We start from the raw sequence: 22,937 nt of genomic DNA on the forward strand, positions 1-22,937 counted from the left end.
CATTTCATTTTTAATAGATGTCACTATTCTTAGTTTATATACATTGCACATGTATTCCATTGTACATGCATTCTGGCAATTGGAATTTTTTATTTGAATGTCAAGGTATTTAAACTTGCACAGTAAAACATGTTGTTGTTTTTGTAACATATTTATGTATGTGTTATATATTTTATAGTTATAGTTTCATGCTACATTTAATTGTAATATTTATCAAGTAGCACACTTGTACAGGTAGCTTTTTTTAGAATTGCAGAGTGATTTTTTTTTAATGTATTATCTTTTGCTATATTACCTGGTATTTTGTAAGGAGACATCAAAAGTGATAAAAAAATATGCAGCCTAGAATCAAAGATAGTAATAGAATACTAAATATAAAAATTAGAGGTGAATAAATTATAATCTTTCTGAATATTAATAATTATCCATGGATAATTTATTTAAATGCACTTGCACTAATTTAGAACACTAGTTTCAAATGATAAATGTGTGCACATATCAAGTGTAAATTTATGTAAATATTGAAAGTAACCATAGGTATTTAAAGACAGGTATTGAAAAGAGAAAATGGGTACTAAAAGGAAAAGACATGTGTCTTAAGATCAGAGGTAAGTTCAAATCTTGATTCAAAAAGTAAATAAAGTATTTCAAAGAGTAAAGATAAAGTCTAGGTTACTTGTTCTCACACTGCAATTACACCTAAAATAGTATTGACATATCTCTATTTAAAAATACCCACAAAACAACACAACTTTACTTACTCCCGCTGTAAATAATTAATTTTCATTTATTTAGAGGTGAATTTCACTCACAATTTTTAACCTTAAGTTTTGAATTTGATTGTATTTTTGTATTTTCTGACTATGCTTAGCTACTTGAAATCTGTTATATCGGTGACCAAGCAGAACAGAATTTCTTTAAGAACAATATTGTTGATTTGTGTTCATTTTAAGGTTATGTAGCAGGGAAACCTTTATACATTTCCTGTCGGATTATTTCAGATATATATTTTTTGCCCACAGACTCAGCCCTCTTGGAAGGATAAATGCTTTCAATATCTGAAAAAAAAAAAAAAAAAAAAAAAAGTTTCAAAAGGACAAACCTTCCTCTTTAATTTGTTGAATTTTACCTGTGCTCAAAATTAGCTCTGCTTTAATAATCAGTAATTCTAACCATCCAGTGATTCTGTACACATCAAAAGGCTGGTTGTTAATGTGGAGCAGCTAATGCAAGCTGGTTATTTAAGGCAGTTCAACATGTACCATATAATATATGTAATAAGCAATTTTTCCTTCTCAAAGGCAGCAGTTAATTATCATAAGTGTCAAAATTGAAACTGTCATGGTTATTTTGCTCCCAAATTGTTTGGACATATCAACTTGCTGATAGAATATGTGAACACCAAAGTTGTGATCCATTCTGAGGTGCGACCCTCAAATGTAAAATTGCCAATGCAAATTCTTTTAAAAAAATATGTTTTTCTTTCTTTCTTTCTTTCTTTCTTTCTTTCTTTCTTTCTTTCTTTCTTTCTTTCTTTCTTTCTTTTCTTTTCTTTTAGAGAGAGAGAGGAAGGGAGAGGGATAGAGAGATGGAAACATCAATGAGAGAGAAAACATGGATAGGCTGCCTCCTGCATGCTCCCTGCTGGGGATGGAGCCCGCAATCTGGGCATGTACTCTGACCGGAAATCAAACTAGGGACCTCTTGGTTCATGGGTCAGCACTCACCCACTAAGCCACACTGGCTGGGCACCAATGGAAATTCTTTTTTTTAAAAAAATCTTTATTGTTGAAAGTATTACATATGTCCTCCTCCCCCCGCCCCCCGCCATTGACCTCTTCAAGTCCCCACCTCCACCCCACCCCAACCCCAAGGCCTTCACCACCCTATTATCTGTGTCCATGGGTTATGTATATATGCTTACAAGTTCTTTGGTTGACCTCTTCCCTTGACCCTGCCCCCCCTTCCCTCTGTGATTGGACAGTCTTAATGGCTTAAGTCCATTAAGTGATAGGAAGTTGCAAACTGATAGACTTAAGATATTTTATATTACTCAACACATGCAAATAGATTATTTTGTTACTAGTTTTAATATATTACACTAATAATATATAGTGTAGGAGGTCAAATTCCTTTAAGATACTTTTAATTAACAAATTTTCTTGATTTTCTTTAACACGTGCCTACATAAATATACAATGCATATGATAAATGATGCCTGTCAACTCTTAGGCATTACTTACATTACTTGGTAAAATCTTAACAATGAATATAAATTTGCAGAGGCATTAGGGTTTATTTTCATATTTATCATATGTCTTATTCTAAAAATGTACCTAATGAGACATTTAATATTTACCATAGGTTATATGTGTGTGATTCTGTGTTGTTTAAGACCTTTAAGTGTTCTGTGTACATATTTTTAAAAAGAAAATGTTGTTAGAAAATAGGTGTATAAGTTTTGTACTGAGCAGATAAGAAGAGGGACACCTTCCTCCAGTGGACTCAGTTCTCATGTGGTGCACACTGTGGGTGCGGAGAGCAAGTTAGGTTTCACCTGCCATCTCAGGCAGGGCACACCCAACCTGCTCACCTATACTAGAAAGTCCTGCTTAATTTTGATGTAGGAAGGGCAGAGCTTGAAGAGGTGGTAGAAGACATTGTTTTAGAAAATGTGGATTTGGTGTGAGGTGGGTGTTAGAGGGACGAGGAGAAAGGGAGGCCACCATCCTGGTGTAAGGCAGAAGAGTAATAAGACCAACGATTGGGCTTCAAATGGAGAAATAATGGGAAATAAGGATGGGAAGCTTCTCTGAAAAGCAGGCTGCAGGTTTAGTTATAATAGCATTCAAAATTATACCTAAAATTGTCTGTGGGCTCTTTTGTTTTACATAGAAATCATGTGAGCTCTCTGGCCTAGAGACACTCAGATAAAATATTATAAAGTCTGAACTAGAATTCAGGTCCTGACAATATAAATTAAGTTCTTTTTCAGTGATGTTCCCCCAACTGCTAGTGATTTATCGAGATGTGACTTGTTACCACCTGCAGGGGGAGGGTCCTGCAGAAGATTTCATCACTTATGGGAAAAGCTAACACTTATGTTTTCTTTATATATCTGACTATAGTATGTGTAAATGTTTAGGACTTCTACCTAACTTGCCTTCTATAACAGTTGTTATGAGAAAATGGGTAATTTGGAAAGAATGGAATAAAGAGACTCACTACAAAGATGCAGGCTGTGTTTAGGGCAGGCAACAAAGGATGGTGAAGTAAGTCAGAGCCAGTAGCAGTGGGGGCTGTGCAGTCCTAGGCCTGATGGAATAAGGAGAAAGCCAGAGAGAGGGAGCTACATGGAAATGGACAGATGTTGGGGGCTGTGGCACTCACTTTAGGGGCACAGGCATGGTATCTACCAGGGAGAATGCTGGGGAGATAAAGACCTCATCCACGTTCAGTCTCCGCTTTTCTGTTTTCCTGACGGTGCCTTCCATTGGCAAAACCAACCCAGATACAGAGGGGAATAACTCCCATTGATGCAGCTGGAAGAGCTTAGCCTCTCAGGCTGTAAGAGCAGTGTGGACAAGGGAATAAACATTGGATCTCAAGGGATGAACAAAAGATGTCCAGTACACAGCCATACCCCGCCTACTCACTTGTTTACAAAACCCAGTTTCAATATTTTTTTCTTGGTACATATTATCTAGAATGATCTTACTCATTTGTCTATTCCATGTTTATTTTCTATCCTCTCGCTCCATGAGAGCAAGGACCTCCTCAGTCTCCTTCTCCCTTCTTCCTCTAGTTCTCAGTGCCATGCATTGCATATGGTAGAGGCTGTTATTTGATGACTGAATAAAGGCATAAAATCATGTAATAAATAGTACACTCACATGTATACACATATATTATACATAATATGAAAATTTGTTAATTACATATATGCATGGCATATATGCCTGCACAAGTACTCCAAATTTTTAGTTGACAGGCATTATGTTTTATAATAGTTTCAGCCTAAAAAGCATGTAACACACTAATCTCCATAAAGTAACCTCTCATTAAAACCCTTTTAGAGGATTAGAATTCAAGATGGATAAATAAATGTATGTATGACATCATATAAATAATGGGATTAATTTCATAAGACATCAATTGAAGTCAGCATATGGTCACAACATGTGTGTTTTTTTATACATCCTAAGTTATAAATACTTATTTAGTTCATTTGTTCGGTATTCATCAAATAGGCCACAAATGTATTGCTAAGCTTGGAGCATATCAAATGAAGTAACATCAGCGTTCATCACACATTTCTGATTTTCCTACTTCTAAGCACTTGCTAGGATTATACTACCCTACTCTCTCAGGTTAGGTGTTGTCATGCAACTTGCTTCGGTCAATGAAATATGAAGAGAAATGACATTTAACACTTCTGAGTACAGGCACCTGAGGGCCAGTGTTCAGTTGCCAGCTTTTCCTCTCTCGGCTCTGGCAGTTCAGGAAGATGCTAATGGAATGAGAGTGTGGAGCAGAGCCCCCACCTACCTGGGCTGATCTTGAAATCGATGGGAGAAATAAACCTTTGCTATTTGAAACCATAAGGATTTAGGGGCTGTTTGTCTTGCCGCATATCTTAGTTGATTTGGAATGGTTACAGATAGGTAAATGAGATTAAATTTTGGTGCTCTGGCATCTCATAATTTAATGAAGAAGATAGTCTGAAAAGCAACTTATTTTAAAGCAATTTAGGAAGTGCTAACGATAGGTGTCAGAGACTACAAGGACTTGGAAAAATGAAACTTCTACATGAATTAGGGAAGGATTCAAGCAGAAGTGGTACTATAATGTGGCCTAGAAGAACAATTTAAAGGATTATAAGGTAGAAAAGAGTTAGAGAAGCATTCCAAGACGAGGAGCAGCATGAGGCATGGCAAGTTTGCAGAATGACAGAAAGCCCTGCCTTTTCTTCATTATTTATACCCACAAGAGGCACTTGGATCAGATTTGGATCTCTTCAGCACAGTATAGTGAAATCGTGGAGAACACAGCTTCTGGAGTAAGGGTTACCTGGATTTGAACCCCAATTTGGTAGGTGTCATCTTAGGCATGTTGTATAGCTTCCTGAGACTTAATTGTTCCTTAGGTAAGTTGGAGATAAGGATGCTGTAAAGATGAAATGAAACGATATTTTTGATCCAGTTGAAGTGCTGGACACATAATAAATATGCACAATATGAGTTTCATAATTATTACTACAAATATCATATGAGCCATAATAATGCCATGGATGGAGATGAGAGAAGTTTGGGCAGTGGGGCCAGGCAGCGCTGACCTAAAGGAGAAGATAAGAATAAACACTGCAGGCTGAAGTAACTTGGGGACTCTGGGATGTCAGAGCAGGGATGCTCTGGGGACGAGTAAAGATCTAGACTGCTGACCTTGCCAAATCATATATCGTTATATTTTTAGTCTTTATACATTAGAAGGATCTAAGTTTACTCATCAAACCTATAAATAGAGTGAGGGCATAAGCTAAGTCAGGCCTGCAAAGCAGAGGCAAGGAACACTTAGCAGGGCCCCGGGTACATTCATCACGGGTCCCTGGTGACCTGGCTTGTTCCTTCCAGACAAGTGCGCTTCAAATTGTGCTGAAGACATTTCTGTAGTATGAGAATTTGTCCATCTAAGTACTTATGGATGTATTTTTGTACCTTTCAATGCAATATCGTAATGCAGATTCAGGGTATACATGGAATAGGAATGGAAGAGTAGATATGACTTGCAACTTTGATCTTAGTATCCTATATTAGGATGTAAGGTTCCTTGGGAATGTCACCTCCCAGAACCCTGCGTCTGGGCATAGAGGTTAACGGGAAAGGCCTTTTAAGTTATATTGTATGCCTTCTTTTCCCAAAAAATCAGGAAGAAAAAAAAAAAGAAGAGAGAGAGAGAGCCACTCTGCTTTCCAAGTATCATTAAATATATTTTTGCTGGCAATTGCAGTTGCTTCCTACACACTGTAGTGGGCTTTAGAATCAGACTGCCTCAGAAACCATTCCAAATTTGTCACTGGTTTTGTGGGCAAATTAACCACTCTAAGCTTCAGTGTTCTTATATATATATATATAAAAAAATGAGGATATTAACTGTACTCTCCTCATAGAGATACAGGAAGAATAAAATGAGATGGGCAAACTCATGATCTCTATAGATGCTTAACTAACTTAACACAAATGGTTATGTATCATCAAGTCATCATGTGGTAGTATATAAAATGTTAGTAATAATTTTTCATTGAACAGTTAAGGAGTGAGTGGCAGGAATGTAAAATGGTGTTATAGGTTTGGAGAACAGTTTGTTGGTCTCTAATAAAATTCACATACCCTTGCTATATAGCTCAGCAGTTCCACTTTTAGGTGTGTACCCAGGAGAAATGAAGACATGTACTTCCACAGAAACCTATCCTCAATAGTCATAGCAGCCTTATTCATAATAGGCCAAAACTGAACACAATAAAATGACCATCAAGCAGTGGGTGGATGAACAAGCTGTGAAATATACGTAAGATGTAGTACCACTCAGCTATAAAACAGGATCCAACTGCCCTAGCTGGTTTGGCTCAATGGATAGAGCATTGGACTGCAGACTGAAGAGTCCCAGGTTCGATTTCAGTCAAGGACACATACCTGGGTTGCAGGCTCAATCCCCAGTAGCGGGCATGTAGGAGGCAGCCGATAAATGATTCCCTCTCATCATTGATGTTTCTATCTCTCTCTTCTCCCTTCCTCTCTCTGAAATCAATGAAAATATATTTTTTAAAAAAGGATCCAACTGCTTATACACACAACACAAACAAGTATCAAAAATATGTTAAATGAAAAAGTCAGACAAAAAAAGACTACATATTGGATGATTCCTTTTGTTTAACATTCTAGAAAGGACAAATTGTAGAGATAAAAAGGACATTAGTGGTTGTCATGGAATAGGGTGGGGAGAGATGGGAAGAGGGGAGGATATTGACTACAAAGAAAAAACTATTTTTTGGGGGGTAGAAATGTTCTATGTTTGGACTGAGGTGGTTGTTACAAACTATATACATTCGTCAAAGCACATGTAAAGTGTATACTTTAAATGAGTAAATTTCATTGTATGTAGATTACTAGTATATCTCAATTAGAAAAAAAACACACAAAACTTCAGGAAGTAGTTACAATGGAAATCATCAGATGCTAATCAAGAATTTGCAACCCAGAAAATCATTCTAGAAAGTAGAAACCAGGAACTTGGATGTTGAATATTTAGCCTCCCTAAAAGTGGGACTTGTACATTTGAGCCGATCATTAGAATCTGGTGATAGTGAATTAATTCAGAATGTGAAATAAAAAAAAAAATAGCCTCTTAGGAAATCTGCAGTTCAAAATTTATTACAATAATTTTAGAAGTCCCTTTCATAATTTGTGTATGAACATTTTGAGAGCTATAATTTCAAGACATTTAAAAAAATACCTTGCTATCTCAGCTTTCTTCCAAAAACATTTTTTTTCTACTAAGACAGTATTTATAAAGACAGTTTTTAAGTGCTATAGTCTATGCATTTTTATGCAAAGTGGTGAAACAGCACAAACTTCCTTTTAAAAGGGAAGAAAACCTAAGAGGAAGCATGTCTGAAGCATGCCTTTTGTAAATGCTTGTTTTTCATGTTTACATAGTTTATTGGATTGCCTTTACAAAGAAAGCCAGAAGTATAAGATAAGATAACATTTAAAATGCAGAATTATACTGTAAGTAGCTGTAAAACTTGACATTTAAATTCTTTCTTAAAAATCAGCATGCAAAAATCGAATATACTGCTGGTTCATCAACTGTGGGAAGGTTGGAAGACATGAGGAATCAAACTAAGCATGGATGGAGATTAGGGCTCTGTTTTTGTACTTGTTCTCTATCCTGTTCTGAGATGGATGTTTTAGATCATGCTTCCTTTAGTGGATCGATAACATGGTACATGGAGATGATTTTCTTTATTATTATTTTTTAACCCAAGTTGTCTTATTTCAGCTTCAGCTTGATTAATTCCTTATTGCAGGAGGTTTTTTTCTTTGTTTTTATTTTGTTTGTTTCTCCTGATCTGAGAATATGGCAGTGACGACACAACCTTAGAAGTAAGGGTGATGATATTAATTCAACTACATTTTTACACACAACAAACACTTTTGGAGTGCCTCTGTTTCAAATGTAATATTTAAAGTGGGTTAAAAGAATACCTTTAAAAAAAAACAATATTGTACAATTTGATAATGCTGGAGTGTCTTCAGTGCTTTTTATACACAGCACTTCATTGGCTACTGCCAAGAACTCTCCCAAGTGAGGTCCAGAAATATGTTATTATGTTCACTGTCTTCGGTAATAACGGGGCAAAGAGAGTTGTTTGCCTAACACTTTCCAGCAGTAAGTGGCAAGCCACTCCTAGAACTGAGTTCTGACTCCTTGCCCTGCTGCTCTATCATATTGCCTTTCTAAGATGATATTCTTGTTCCCTACTAACATGAAAATTGGGCAATTATATTTAGATGTTTAGTCGTTATATTTTTCCACCCGGGTCTTGTAGGGTGACAGCAGATGAAGTGTTAAAGACAGGTCCAGATTGGTGGTCTCATGGCAATTCCATCATGTCCAGGCCTACATTGTCTCCCAAAATTTTCTAGCAATTCTGTTCTTTGAGTGAATGTACTAATATAGAGCCATTATTTATATAGAAAAATTTTTTCTAACACATTTATTAGTCAACAAACTTATATTGAGCACCTATCATGTACCTGACAATAAAATGAACAAAGTTCTGTTTCATGGGTATTTTGATCATTATTATTGATATTATTATGAATTAACTTCAGCTAAAATCAGGAAGTTTTTGAGAACTTTGGGAAATCAGACTGAATGAGTATAAGTAGTTGATGAGGGAAGGTGGGGTCCCATCCTCAGAGATTAGGTCTCAGGTAAGGTACCCATTAGGAAATACCTACACCCCTGGATCTTGAGTATCATGAGAACATGGTAGGCAGAGGTTGAACCTGGTATAGGAAGAAGAAAAGTCTATTTTAAAACTGTGCACCAAGATATCTCCCATGGGGCCTAGCAGTTTTTCTAGAGGAAAGAGGAGAAATTAGCCATAAATCTCTCAGTGTATAAGCGTTTACCTGTCAAATGTCTGTGGGATGGCTGGAGTGCAGCAGCCAGTGTTGGCTGAGTTTACCGACTCTTCTTAAGGTTGGGAGGGTGGAAGGGATGAAGATTGGACTTAAAAGGGGTTGGCTTCAAGCTATAGGGTGACCCCAGATTTGCTTCACATATCTTGGGTTTGTTTCATGGTAATGGCAGTTTAAGAGAGCCAGCCCCAATCGAATGCACATGCACATTTCAAGCCCCTTCTCATCTCATCTTGTCAATTGGCTAATGTGCCATTGGCCAAATAAAGCAAGTCACATGGCCAAGCCCAAAATCAAGGAGCAGGAAGTATACTTTGGCTACCATGATGCTAAAGCAAGTGGCTTAGCTAAAACCAGTGAAAAGAAGTGGAGAAATGCTTGGGAGTAAGAGAATGGCTTTGAAAACTAATTTAATCAACTACAGGAGAAAATAACTTTAAGGGCAGAGACTTGGATCCACTAATATAAAATTGTCTATGAAAGCATATTAACATTCTGACTTATTTCTCATTACCTTTTTTATCATATCATACCCTCCCATTACAACTGTTCTTTTCCCTTTCAAAGTTAGTTTCTTTCCTTATTATAAAAACAAACTTACCTCTTACAATAAAGATATATTGAAATAACTTAACTTAGTGACTTATAGCTGACTCTCCAGGATTCTTGAACCACTTGGGCTGAGTTTTCAGTATGAGGAAGAAAGCCAAAGCAAATGCACCTGCTCTTCTATTGAGACCTTTGAGTTACAGCAGCTCTCATAAGGACACAAGAATTACAGCTCTGAGACTATCTTCAAGCTTCTCCACAACCAAAATAAAGGAGCAGGAAGTATACTAATACTGAAGTTATTAGGAGTGTGCTTTTTACAGTATTGCCTTTAGAGTCCTAAACTATTTATGCCTTTAAAAGAGAAAGATTAAAAAGGTTTGGAATATAGTCATGGTTAACTTTCACTTATTAATGTAATTTTAAAATGATAGTAATTGATGTGATTTTCATGACTTTGCATTTTTTCAGTATTTTTCTAATAGAAATAATTTAAAAACCTTTTATTATAAGATGTTGCTCTTAGCAATTGCAACTAATGTTCAGAATTTCTTAGAAAATAAATGTCATTTGTCACATCATAAGGCATATGGTATAAAGACATATTTTCAGTTCTATATAAGATGTAGACTGTACTTCAGAATACTAATTTTAGGATGTTTTTAGACATAAATATGAGTACAATTCTTTCTTAAAAAATATATGCTTTTATTGATTTCAGAGAAGAAGGGAGAGGGAGAGAGAGATAGAAACATCAATGATGAGAGAGAATCATTGATCAGCTGCCTCCTGCACGCCCCACACTGATGGAGCCCGAAACCAGGGCATGTGCCCTGACCAGGAATCCAACCACGACTTCCTGGTCGATACTTCAACCACTGAGCCACACCGCCAGGCTGAGTACAATTCTTAAGTAATATTTTGTAAGAAATACTGGAGGCAAATTTACCTTTTAAATAAGCGACATATAATTTATGACATTTACTGCGTTTTTAAACATACGTATCATGTTTTGTCCTTTTTCTGAACTCTATTTTAAACATTCCTTTAAGTTCTTCATGAATATGTAATGATTCATCTTTATGAAAAATATTCCTGCAAAAACAAATTTCTTAGATTTAACTATGTTTATATTTATCCTTCTGATTCTGACAAGGTATAGAGGAATGAACTGTTCATTTTGAAAAAATGTATTAATTGTTTGACTTCCATAGTCATTTATTGGAATTATTGTTTTCCAAAGCACATGAAATTACATTCCACTTGCATGAAATATGGCATATCCTTAAATTATAAGACTTTTGCCTTCTTTATTTGAGCTATCAGTTATTTTTCTTATTTATTTTTTACTTCTTTATTGATATAATTTACATACAATAACATTTACTGATTTGAAGTGTTCAGTTTGATGAACGTCTACAAGTGTATATGCTTCTGTCACCACATCTCAAAACAGTATATAAAGTTCCCATTATCCACCCCCCACACACCCTGAACAGAGGCAACTGCTTTCTGATTCTTTTCACCATTGATTACTTTTACCATTTCTTAAACTTTATAAAAATTGAATTATACAGTAAGAACTCTTTTGTCTGACTTCTTTGGTCAACAATTTTTTTAGAGGTATACTCATACTGTTGCACACATTAGGGGAATATTCCAATGTATGTATGTACTGTGATTCTTTCAACAAGTTTTTCTATTGATGAACACCTGGGTTGTTTCCAGTTTAGGTTATTATAAATAAGGCTACTATAAATATTTTTATACCAGTCATTTTATAGACATGCATCTTTATTTCTCATCAGTAAATAACTAGAAATGGATTTCTAGGTTATAGGATACATTGTATTTTTAATTGACTCATAATAATTCTGCATGTATTCTGGATGTAAGCCCTGTATATGTACATATATTTAATGTATACGTAAGATATGTAGAGTAAATATTTTGTTAGTCTGAGACTTGCATATTTATAATTTTAATAGTGTCTTTTGGAGACAATTTTTAATTTTGATGAAGTCAAATATTTAAATTTTTTTATCATTGGTGAAGGTTCAGTAATTTTTAACTACTTAGTGTCAAAACCCAAAATAATATTTCAAAGTATGGGCATCATTGTGCATTACATAGCAATAAAATTATGCTGATCTGAATAGGTGATGATAATCTTGCCAATGTCAAACCTTTTTGGTTGATTTAGTACTTAATTATATATCTATGAAAAAAATAGAAAATTATTCAGAAAGGTAATTATGTGGTTGTAGAGAAAATACCTCTTTGTCCCTTAAATTTTTCTTTAGGGAAACTAAGATATGCAATTATTTGCCTGAAAAATATATAATATGCATTTATGAACAACAGCAATATTTTCTCTCCAATATTAGGATGACATATAATCTATCTACTGTAATGATTATGCTTTTATTTCCCCTATGTCTAATTTAGGAACTTCAAAGAACATTAGAATTTCTATGCTTTCTTAGTTATTTTTCTTAAAGTTTACGTAAGTATATTGATTGCTACCTGTGTAAAACCAGCCAATCAGCAAACAAAAACTATAGGTTTTGCACAGAATTGTTAGTTTAGGTCACAGTCTGTCCAATTAAGTGAGTTTAAATTGAATGCTTAATCATGAAAGTATTAAGTAACTTATTTGTGTCATCTCTCTGTGAAAATAATATATAAGAACTAGAGGCCCAGTGCATGAATTCGTGCACTGACGGGGTCCAGTCAGCCTTCCCCAATGGGGGCCATCGAGGGCAGAGCTGGCCGGGGTAAGGGGCCATGGGCGGTTTGCTGGCCGGCCCTGCCCCCGATCAGGGTGGGGGTTGTCTGTTGGGGGATGGGGCCAGCTGGGGCAAGGGGCCACAGGTGTTCTGGTCATTCTACTGTTTGGTCAATTTGCATATTACCCTTTTATTATATAGGATTTAGGAAATACGTATCTAAAATTGTATATATATATCCTATATAATAAAAAGATAATATGCAAATTGACCATCACTCCAACACACAAAATGGCCACCCCCATATGGTCAAAGATGGCTGCCTCCATGTGGACACAAGATGGCTGCCACAAGAGGCCAGCAGGGAAGGGCAGTTGTGGGCAATCAGGCCAGCAAGGGAGGGCAGTTAGGGGTGACTGGGCTGCCAGAGGAGGGCAGTTGAGGGCAACCAGGTCTACAGGGGAGGGCAGTTGCGGGGGGACAAGACTGGCAGAGGAAAGCAGTTGAGGGCAACCAGGCCTGCAGGGGAGGGCTATTTGGGGGGACCAGGTCGGCAGGGGAGGGCAGTTAGGGGCAATCGGGCCAGCAGAGGAGCAGTTAGGTGTTCATCAGGCTAGCAGGGGAGTGGGTAGGGGGTGATCAGGCTGGCAGACAGGCGAGCGGTTGGGAGCCAGTAGTCCTGGATTGTGAGAGGGATGTCCGAGTGCACCGATGTCCATGGGATCGGGCCTAAACGGACAATCGGACATCCCTGGAGGGGTCCCAGATTGGAGAGGGTACAGGCTGGGCTAAGGGACTCCCCCTCCCCATGCACGAATTTCATGCACCGGGCCTCTAGTGTTTGTATATATATTTATATATTTTTTAAAATATATTTTTATTGATTTCAGATGGAGAGAGAGATTGAAACATCAGTTATGAGAGAGAATCATTGACTGGCTGCCTCCTGCATACCCCACACTGGGGATTGAGCCTGAAACCCGGCATGTGCCCTGACCAGGAATTGAACCCTGACTTCCTGGTTCATAGGTAGACACTCAACCACTGAACCACACCAACTGGGCTGGATGTGGAGTTTTATAGAAAGGACTCAAACTGATGCAATAAACAGTGACCTCACAGTATTTCTAATTATCTGTTCATATTTTTTAAAAATATATTTTATTGATTTTTTACAGAGATGAAGGGAGAGGGATAGAGAGTTAGAAACATCGATGAGAGAGAAACATTGATCAGCTGCCTCCTGCACACTCCCTATTGGGTATGTGCCCACAACCAAGGTACATGCCCTTGACCGGAATCAAACCTGGGACCCTTGAGTCCACAGGCTGACGCTCTGTCCACTGAGCCAAACCAGCCAGGGCTATCTGTTCATATTTTAATCAGTTTGGATGAAGGGGATGAAAAAAGTTATTTATAAGGTTTTTTTTCTCATTCTAAATATTCAAAAAATTAAAACAAAGAAGTAATCATATTTGGGTATTAAAGTTTCCATTGAAGTGTCAAAATGATTTGGTTTCATTCTTTTTCATATTTTAGGTAAAAGAAGCATCATAGCTTCTTGACAAAATAAGTATTTCATTTTTTATTATAAATAGTGTATATTTCTTGTATGCCACTTTAATATTTATGCACAAGTAATAGTCCATGTACAATCTATTTTCATATCAGATTGGCTACAGTTTTTGTGATTTCTAGACAGGTGAATTAATTGAGAAAATAGTTACAATTAATTGAAAGCAATGCCTAAGATTTCATTAATGTTTTTCCATGTTCCATTTTCCCATTTTATTTTATCTATTTAAAATCCACTTAAATCCCACCAAGGAACTATTATGGATCTCTAGTAGATATTTGTTTAGCTCTCTGGCTCCCCAATGAGAAAAAACAGAGAACGCTTGTGGAGAAAAAGCTTATTTAGATACATAAAACTCCCCTAAAATCATTATTCAAAGAACTGTGGTTTTGTGTTACACATAAAAAGCAGAAAAATCATTAGTTGTTAAAAAGCTCTGCCGATAATCTTTACAGATAACATTCATCCCTCTCTACTACCAAATTGCATTTTGCATCCAGAACATTTATACTGTAGATAACCATTATCTAACAACTATGTATTATTATTCTACAACACTGAAATGTGGCAAGGGGATGTGAGGTGCTTAAAACTTGAAATATTCAGTTATAATTGTGTGCTTCTTGCTAAAACTTGAATAAGGATAAAATAATTTATTGGCTGAAAACAGTGTTTTATATATATGAAGTGATTTTTGAAATGATGAATTGTGCTTCTAAGAAGATATTGTGGTATTTTGCAAATAAAATTGTAACTCAAGTAGCACCAAGTGCAATATACGACATATGACCAGATGACATGACTGAAGGCATGTAGTGTTCTTAGCACAGTTCCTGGCGCACTATGGGCACTAGAATTCTTAGCTGATACTATTTACTGCTTTTTTTCTGTCTTATTATTATTGTATAGTTTTCATGTCTAGATATATTTACATTTCTTGGAATTCATCTTGTTTTGTGGAATTGCTTTTTCTTCCTTTCGATTGAATTTATTGGGGTGACATCCTATTTTATAATAGACAAATATGCAAATTGACCATACCTCCGACACACCCACAAGCCACGCCCACAAGCCACGCCCACTATCCAATCAGAGCGAGTATGCAAATTAACCCAAACCAAGATGGCTACAGCCACAGAGAGCAAGGTTTCCTAGGTAACAGAGGAAGCCAAGCTTTCTGCCAGCTGTTGCAGGCCTAAGCCTCCACTCAAGCTACAAAGTTTCAATTATAGAAGGTAAACAAATTCAAACAAATGGCGGCAGAATGGAGCTTGAGAGAGCAGGCCAGGGTTGCCGCCGGCAACAGGGGAAGCAAAGCTTTCCACACACCCTGGCCGGGCTCACCCGCTTAAGGCAACAAAGTTTCAATTATAACCCCAACACAAATGGCTGCCGGCCAGCCTCAGAGGGAGCCCCAGGCTTGGCTCTGCTCCAGGCTACAAAGTTTCAATTGTAGAAGGAAAATAAATTCCAGATACCAGGGCCTCTGCTTGCGTTGCCAGGGTGCATGACCTGCCTGAAAACCACCACAGGCCCCTCGCTCAGGCCGCCCCACGCCCCAAGGGAACCCCCACCTGATCCGGGACGCCCTTCAGGGCAAACCAGCTGGCCCCCACCCCTGTACCAGGCCTCTATCCTATCTAATAAAAGAGTACTATGCAGATTGATCATCACTGCAACACACAATATAGCTGCCCCCATGTGGTCAAAGATCCTGCCCCCATGTGGACACAAGATGGCCACCACAATATGGCCAGCAGGAGAGGGCAGTTGGGAGGCACCCGGCCTGCAAGAGAGGGCAGTTGAGAGGGACCAGGCCTGCAAGGGAGGGCAGTTGGAGGTGATCAACCCTGCAGGAGAGGGCAGTTAGGGGTGACCAGGCCGGCAGAGGAGTGAAGTTGGGGGCAAACAGGCTGGCAGCAGAGTGGTTAGGGGGTGATCAGGCTGGCAGGCAGAAGCGTTTAGGGGCAATCTGGAAGGCAGGCAGGCAAGCAGTTGGGAGCCAGCAGTCCTGGATTGTGAGAGGGATGTCCGACTGCCCGTTTAGGCCCGATCCCGGTGGGCCTAAACGGGCAGTCGGACATCCCTTGATGCATTTGTGCATTTGTGTAACCAAATTATATAAAGGACATCCCTTGATGCATTTGTGCATTTGTGTAACCAAATTATATCAAGGGATGTCCGACTGCCCGTTTCGGCCCGATCCCGGTGGGATCGGGCCTAAACGGGCAGTCGGACATCCCTTGAGGGGTCCCAGATTGGAGAGGGTACAGGCTGGGCTGAGGGACAACCCCCCTCCGTGCACGAATTTCGTGCACCGGGCCTCTAGTTGGTTAATAAAACTATATGGGTTTCAGGTGTACAATTCTATAATACATTATCTGTATATTATATTGTGTGTTCACCAACCCAAGTCAAGTGTCCTTCCATCACTATTTATCTCCCCTTTACTCTCTTTTATCTCCCTCTGGTAATTGCTGTACTGTTGTCTGTGTCTGAGTTTTTTCTTAATCCCACCACTTTTTTCTCCTCCCCTCCCATCTCTTCTGCTCCTCCCTCCCCTGTACCTTTCCCAAGGCTAATTCCCTCACCTAGAATTGTGCCTGTAAGCATTAAAAAGACCAGCTTTCCTTCATCACTCCTCTTTTCTCAGTTCAGCTTTTGTCTACATTTGCAGCAATTGTCTACATTCTCTATCCCTATGTTCACATCACCTTTTTTCCCATCGACCCACTACAATTCTATTGAGCCCCATTTCTTTTTACTCTTGGAGAGTTCAAACCATGATTTCAGGCCTCATCTTATTTGGTGCCTCTAATGCATTGACTATATTGATTACTTCCTTCCTCTGGAAATTCTTTACTTTTTACTAGATAGATTTTTCCTCTCTGTGGAATGAAAAGAAGTTCTCGTAGGTTTAGTGGCAGGAAATTTCTGGTCTTCTTGATTTTGCTAAAGCTGTGCTGTTTTGCAGGCAGCAGTATGTGACTTTTGGAGAACAGCAAAATATAAAAGGGTCATTTTCAGAGAGAGAGAAGCATTGATCAGACCCTCAGAGGGAAGGTAGGGGAGGGTGGGGTTAAGGGGGAGAGATCAACCAAAGGACTTGTATGCATGCATATAAGCATAACCAATGGACCCAGACACCAGGGGGGTGAGGGCATGAGCGGGGGCAGGGGAGGGGGGCAAGGAGGGGGGATAAGGACACATATGTAATACCTTAATCAATAAAGAAAATTGAAGAAATATATAAGGGTCAGTGTGTGGGGGTAGCAAATATAAATCCATGGGTATGTAAAATATCTCAAGAATTGGTGAATGGAGAAAGAAACTAATTGTGTTAACAGAAAATAGTAGATTGGGTAAAAAGAGGTTGATTGGTCATATTGCTGAAATATTGGAATCGATATTAGGACCCTTTAGAACCAAGACTATTAGCATTCCGGGGACATAAGGGATGATAAACAGGGCAGATCTGAATAATCCAGAAGACCAGGGACTTGACTTCTTACCTATTATTTTCTTTCTTATCAGTCTGAAAAAAATTGTTTTTCCACAATTTTAAATCACCAATTAATCTCTGTAAGTGAATCTTTATCTTGTTATACCTTTGTTTTGCCTGGTTTTGTGAATAACCTCTTGGCTTCTTTAGGGGAGGATCAGCAGGACCTTATCATTCTCTGGAAAAATGGCCAGCTTGCTTCCCATTTCTTACAATTAGGAACCTATTTCTCCTGTCCTCAATATATTTTTAAAATAATAATTAGTATTATATAGCCTTTGAGGGTTCCCAAATGCACATCAGAGGTGTGGTAGGCCCTGATGATTTGTGATTAGCACATCTGGCTTTTCAAAACACCAATGTCCACTTTCTCCTTCTGGTGTAGAATTTTCACTGTCCCATCTTCATCTTAAGAGTAATAGTATTCATACTCATTTGTTCATCGTTAAATTACAAGAATATGCAACTTTATATAAACTAAATTTTAAATTAATATTTTCAGCTTTTTCTCTTTTAGTATTTGTAAATGAAAATGAGAAAATCAATTTGAAGACCTCCTTTGAAAAATATTTGAGGAGATTTGTGTCAATTGTGTTATATTTGTCTTTCAAATGAATTTTTAAAATCTTTTTAGCTTTGTTGGTTCTTTTCCTTAAACTTTTTTTCTATACCAATGACCTGCTTTGCATTTCATAATTTGTAATTATTCTCACTGGTCTTACAGTCACTCTATATTTCTAATTTGATCAACTTGACACCCTGCTATCATCAGGGGGTCACATTTTTTTCTGTTACATTTGAAGAATACTGTCTTATGATATTAGAATAATGTTTAGAGAACACTCAATTATGTGGGATTTTTTGAATAGTTTCAACAGTGTACCTATATCATGAAAGCAATGGTATTGAAACATATCTGAGGATACTGGATTCTGTAACTTCATGATTGATTTTTATTACTTTTAATTCATTTTCAAATATTAATGGCAGGAGGTATTTTGTAATGATGGAAAGGACATTATTTTGATGCCAAATAGACCCTTGATATGAATCTTGGCTTCTTAAAATATCAACATTTGCCATTTATCATTGGAAAGATAATGTAATATCTTAGATCTACCATTTCTTCATCTGTCAAGTGGGACAATCATATCTCCTTGTAAGTTATGATGAACATTAAAGGAAATAGGCTGTGTACATTTGGGTACAAAATAAGCGTTAATAAACAGAAGTTCTTATTTTCCTATCCTATTTAGAAAAATCAGAAGGAAAAGGGGATTGATTTTTCTGATTTTACTATTAAGAAATTGCTTTATGTACAATTACTGTAAAGTTTTATTTAGTAAACTATCAGTACAGATGTTAAAATAATATCTCACTGGTTCAAAGCAATTACTTGGCATTAAAAAGTGTTTTCCACTAAAGTAGTCATATGCTGACAAATATATTTTTTTCTTGTTCAGAACCTTAGTCAAACCATATAAAACAAATTTAGCAGAGTTACACAAAAATTATTGGCCATGAATCAATTTATAGTTTGTAAACGTTTTATAGAACTATGCTGTAATCTTACAAAAAGGTATTAACTATAATTTTTCTAAATCATTAAGTTTCAGCATGTAAAGTTAGTTACTCAAGCTTGAAATCTACAGCTTTTGGCTTTTTTATCTTATTCACTCATTTAACAAATATTTAGTGACCATTATGTCAGGCACTGTTCTAGGCTCTTGAAGTTACTCTTGAACAGCTCATATTTCAGCAGCAGGAGGGAGCGCATTTTTGTAAGTAGCAGAGCAAGCTGAAGGTTATTGGAAGTGTGTGGATGTGGTGGTGAGGGGGAAGTAGAGTAGTGAGTAGTAAGTAGGATGGTCCAAGTAGGGACCATCGACGACTGACCTGTGAACAAAGACTTGAAAGGGGCAAACCCGGTTTGTCATACCAACATCAGGCAAGAGCATCCCACCAGAAAGAAGGGTTGGTGCAAAGCCCCAAGATAAGATCGTGCCTGGAATGTCTGAGAAAGACCAGCATGGAGGCTGGTGTATTGGGAGCAGAGGGAGCTAGTGGGGAAGCCGGGAGGGGAGCCAGTGCAAGATTTTGAAGTCATGGTCTGATTTCTCTTTCAAGAGTCAGTTTGGCTGATGTGTTGAGAATAAACTCCAGGAGAAGGACAAAAGTAAATGTCCGGCTACCAGTTAAAAGTCTGTTGTTGGAATCCAAGTAGAAGGTGATATTGGCTCAGGTCAGCATGGCGATAGTGGAGGAGGTGAGAAATGGTCAGGTTTGGTGCATGGTTTGAAAGTAGAACCAATCGGGTGTATTGGACAGACACAGGTGTGAAAGAAAAGAGGAGCCAAGTCTAAAGTTTTTAGCCTGAACAGCTAGAGAAATGTATTTTCAATTTAGCCAAGATGGAGATGGCTGCTGGAAGATTCAGGGGTGGGGGAAGGGTTAGGGAGATGTGGGAAAGATGAAGAATTCCATTTTGGAAATACTGAATTTGAGAGGCCCCTTAGAAATACAAATGAAAATATTGAGGAGGCAGTTGGATGTCTGTAGTTAAGTGGGGATCGAAGTGGAGATAGGACTTTTGCATGTTTTTTAGGTACTTTTGGCTAATGACATGTGGAAGAAGGGCTATAAGCGCTGAATCTGAGATTTAGAAGACAGTGGCGGGCTCTAACACCCGTGAGCTCTCTTCTTGTCTAAGTATTTTCTGGTTTCTATGTATTTTTAATCAGTGGGCAACAATCAGAAGATTGTATATTTAAAAGAATGTTTCATTCTGTTAACCTTATGTTGCTTTAGCTGCCTCTTATGACTAGCACAATAACATTTGAGGAGTCAGCATTTTCTCTTAGCACCAATAAGATGTAATTGTCTCCATTGATGATAGGGGAAATCCGGTAAAATTCTAAAACCAAAAGATTGAGAACGGAAATGTAAACCTGTCACAATCTATTTGGCAACTTTAGTGCACAGAAACTAGTTTCCCGGCATTAGTCATGAAAGATAAAACGATTTTGATAAAGTTCAAATTGAGATAAGGTTTCATAAAATAGTGGGAATTTTTGTTTTTATATTTTTGCTGGTGGGGGTGCTAGTGATTGCAGGCACCAAAATGGAAAGTCAAAAGAAAGAAAGTCATTATGTAAATTATAATTTTGGGGAGGCCTTTAGGATTTTTAATTTACATACTGTATCTGGAAGCACACTTAGTTCCTGTTTGGTGAGATGAAAGCCTTACTATAGCCTCATTGGCAGGCTCGTGCAATACTTGTTTCTCCTGTGTGTAAGTGCACTGAAGAGTAGAAGTGGCTGAGTGGGTAGTTGGCAGCCATTCATTGCATTGATTGCAGTCATTCATAAAACCCTGCAGCGCTGCGGGCGGAGCCTGGAGCCTTCCCCTGAGGTGGTAGCTGAATGTCTCATTTGCATAAATCTTCCTTGATGCTTGAGTGATGAGGGGATGTTCACATGCAGTTTGAAGGCTGGTAAGAGTCCATGTCTGATAAATCCCCGAGTAATTAAAGTCTCTGTAAAGAGTAAGAGGTTAAAACCCTTGAACTCCTAGTCTGGGAAGTCAGCAGTGTGGCATTGTTTGTGGCCTCCTTCTGTCTGGCAGAATGAATAAATCATATGTAGAGAAAGATCCTTAATGTCCACACTTACTTAAATATCATAGTTGTGTTTCTTAGAGTATGTGGGGTCTATCTTATTATAATGACTTTAATGCATGGGAGATACTTGAAAGTACTGGGGCTAAACAATTTCTATACATTAGAACTGTCAAAACTATTACATTTTATCCCTCCAAACTGTGATATGCCAGACACAACAATCAATTTTCATTTTAGAGATGTGTTAATCTACTTAGACTAACAAAAACCTTAGTAGTATATTATGTCTCTTTATATCTATCTGAGTATAGTATAGTGCTTTCTTATATAGTGAAAAATTTCAGCTAAAAATAACTCAAATTAGAAAACATAGGAATATATGTTAGAATATATATTAGCATAGTTTAGAGCCCCCTTAAATTGGTTGAATAATTAGCAACTTGGAACAGATAGTTTTCCCCCTAAAAACTCAGATTAGGTAGTTGGTTATATTATAGTTTTATGGTCAGGATATATGTTAGTATGAAAAATATATGTTGTCCTACTTTGAAAAAATTTCACTTAAGAGCAGATTTAAGGAAAACTAATTAAGTAGCAGATTTATTTCAAAGCTTTGTTATTAAATACCTGAAACTTTAGGAGAGAAAAAAAAAAAGAAATGAACTAAGATAGAAGGTTGCATATGGTTTCTCACAGATATAGTTCTTAAAATTTTTTTTCTAAAGTGGGTGATATTTCCGATATTTTCACAAACCAGTACATGTAGATTAAACATGCTGTATGAGCTATTTTTAGTTGGGTGAAAATTGCTAAAGATTTTCCAGTGCTATGAAATTTAACTTCCTGGGCATTGTACTCTGTATAAGTTAGATTTAAAATCGCAGAGTTCAGGAATTCTAGGATATTCCTTCTCCCTAACAACCGCTACCTTACATGTTCTCTTAACCCTGCAGCCTGGGTGGCCCTCTCCTCCCATGAAACTGGAAGGAAACTGGAGGCCTTGTGGTTCCTGAGGGATTGATCATTCCCTTAAGAGTTTAGCATTACCACTTGACAAGTCACTTTTTTTTTTTTTTTTACCTTGCCCCAGAAGGCACGTGTGTTGAGGCTTTGAAATGGCACCATATTCTTTTTTTTGTCACGTTACATACCAATTTTTAAGTCTTACTTGACCTTGTTTGGAATGAGCAGTGTGTGTGTGTGCACGTTTCTGTGCGTTGTGTCCCTGTGTCCCTGTATCATTCTTTCAAAAGTGGAATTTAGCCAGGCAGCTTTTAGCCCTTTGCACTCGCTTGCTTTTTTCTCGATCCCTTTATTCTACTCAGGATTTAATTTTTTAAAAACCCCAGATTTTACAAAGCGCGGCAGTAGAATAAAAACCTGGAGTTTCTTTTCATACAAACTTATTTATTTGGATTTTTTTTATATTTCAAATTATTGATACATTCAAAGAGTATAAAAAGCGTTGCTACCGATGCTAACCGTGTCGAGTCACACTCGACATCCGAGTGCAAAAGGTTAGCTCTGGGAAACGTTGATCTGCCACTGACCCACCAAGAATCCACTTCTGGAATAACCCGACTGGCCTTAAGTATAAGTAGTGTAGTCAAACCTCCAAGAAAACTCCATGAAAGTTTAAGAACCAGATTTATGTTTGAGAATCCTGGGTCCTAAGGGGTGTTTCCATTTAGCAAAGTCTGAGATGTGGGGGGTCTCAGCTTTATAACCAAGTTATAAACAAACATTGCTTTCCTA

At 37.6% G+C, this 22,937-nt stretch overlaps 1 protein-coding gene across 5 annotated transcripts in view; it reads left to right on the forward strand.

Moving 5' to 3' along the window:
- Positions 1–22,937, forward strand: part of RIMS1 (regulating synaptic membrane exocytosis 1) — a 409,384-nt gene that overhangs the window by 54,748 nt on the left and 331,699 nt on the right. The window lies entirely within an intron of this gene.

Source organism: Eptesicus fuscus, chromosome 10 (genome assembly GCF_027574615.1).
Source record: "Eptesicus fuscus isolate TK198812 chromosome 10, DD_ASM_mEF_20220401, whole genome shotgun sequence".
Taxonomy (NCBI): domain Eukaryota; kingdom Metazoa; phylum Chordata; class Mammalia; order Chiroptera; family Vespertilionidae; genus Eptesicus; species Eptesicus fuscus.